The sequence below is a fragment of the Egretta garzetta genome, unplaced genomic scaffold, assembly GCF_000687185.1.
Source record: "Egretta garzetta isolate BGI_Z169 unplaced genomic scaffold, ASM68718v1 scaffold262, whole genome shotgun sequence".
Lineage (NCBI taxonomy): Eukaryota > Metazoa > Chordata > Aves > Pelecaniformes > Ardeidae > Egretta > Egretta garzetta.
This window is the reverse complement of record NW_009258797.1, coordinates 2,709,663-2,711,727: the sequence shown is the minus strand read 5'-3', so window position 1 is coordinate 2,711,727 and position 2,065 is coordinate 2,709,663.

The following is a 2,065-nucleotide window of genomic DNA, read 5'->3' as shown; positions in this document are numbered from 1 at the left end:
GAGCAGGTTTGCTGGCCGGGCTGGGGACCCCACAGGGGACCCATGTTGGAGCAGTCTGCTCCTGATGGACTGCATCCTCATAGTGACCACAATGGCAGCGTTGTCTGTGGGGGCAAAGAGAAAATACTCCACTAATGAAGAAAACATTGAGGTATAAGAACAGCTAAGGACAGGATGGGAGACAGACCATGAGTAAACTCACTCAGAAATTTGGGTTGTGTGTCTCACCATTCAGTAGAATTGCATCCATCACCGTTCACACGTGTTATCTAATAGCTCATGACTGATTCACCCCATTTAACGTATCATCTTCAACATTTGACTCAGCTGACTTCTTGGTGCTTTATACAGCAGAAGTGTGAGGCATGGGAACGAATCAAAGTGAGAAAAATCTTTCGGAGTGGTTTCTATTAGCCAAGATTGTCAGCTGAGCATTTTTTTTTTAATGCGTAGAGGCTAAGCTGACTGGGAGGTGGGATTTTTCTGCATTAATTACAAAGCAGGTTAAATAGTGTCTGTTTTAGAATGGGTACAATCTTTAGCTTGTTGGCAGGCAGAGAGGTTCCAATTCTGTCTGTAAATGAAAGGAACTAGTGTTTGCCAATTAAATCAAGCAGCTGTTTCACAGGCAGTATTGCTAACAGCTACCAACTAAACCTCAAGCCGTTACTCTGGATTGTTTAATGAACTGCTTCTAATACATAGTAAATGCTAACCTCTGTATCTCAATTTATTGAGCCAGAAGGGAGGGATATTTAAAGACACATCTCCCTTCAAACTTCTGTAGCATCATAGGAACTGCCTGTGCCAATGAAGCCCAGGAATTTGAAACTCTTTCTTACTCTATATAAATTTATGAGAGTCCTGGAGAGAATAGTGCTAGTTAAATTGGTTTTGACAGTGCATGACAAAAATGGCCATGATCTGATGCTGTAGAGTGACTGTATTTTTCTCTCCCTTAAGGAGATATTGTTAACGTTTTATGTAAACTTGTAGTTTGTATTCTTCGATGTTACCTGCACAAGACTGATGATAAAATCAAAATGCATCTCACATTGGACATATCAATGTATATAGTAGTTTTGGGTCACAAAATTAATAAAGGTATTGAGAGCAATATATGTTTTTCAGTTAGAAACATTCAAAACTTAGGAATTCTACCCTGAAGATAATTATAATTATATTTATTTTTACAATTTTTTTCCCACATGATATAATCTCTGGTATTGGTTCTCCATTGCTCAGAAGGCCTTCTCTACATCAGCTCTTCTCAGAGAACAAGCATAACAAGATGAGGCATCAAAGCTGTCTCTGCTTCAAACACTAGAAGTAACCGGTCCAGAGTGCTGCAAAACAAAGTTTTCTGTGTAGCCATAAGTTATTTGAAGTCTCACCCACTTAATACTGCTGTTCCTAAAAACAGTCTCTTTGCTTCTCAGCTGATGGCTCTTAAAGATTTCAGTATACCAGATTACAATGAGTCACCATCTTCTAGTCCTCAATATTGGTAGTACGCTTGGTTGCCTGTATGTCTGCAGATATTTTTCTAGAGGTAAGTGTTGAACTTCTGGAGTGTCTTAGAATGGGACCATTCTACCTTGCTAAGCTTCAATTGTCCAGAGACAAAGTGATAAAAATTAGTTTATAATTTGAATCATAAATGTTCAGGGAAACAGGAGACAGCTCCAGCACAAAAAATACACAGAAGGCGAAAGCAGGGAGGCCTTATCCAGGAAGACCATAGATACACTAGGCATGCAAGGACGGAGGTAGGAAAGCCAAAATTCTACTAGTCGTAAAACTAGGAAGGGATGTGAAGGGCGACACAAATTGCCTCTGTTAAGTACATTAGTTGCAAGAGAAAGGTGGAGGAAAATGTGTACTTGTTTAATGATGGCAGATGACTTGGTGATGAAGGACATAGAAAAGTTTGATCAGTTGCCCTATGGGCAGAGGCTGTGGGAACAAGGCTTGTTCAACCTCAGGAAGATTTGGCCCAAGAGCTGATCTTGGTTTTGTCTACAGCTTTCTGATGGGACTATGTGGAGAAGATAAAGATCCTTCT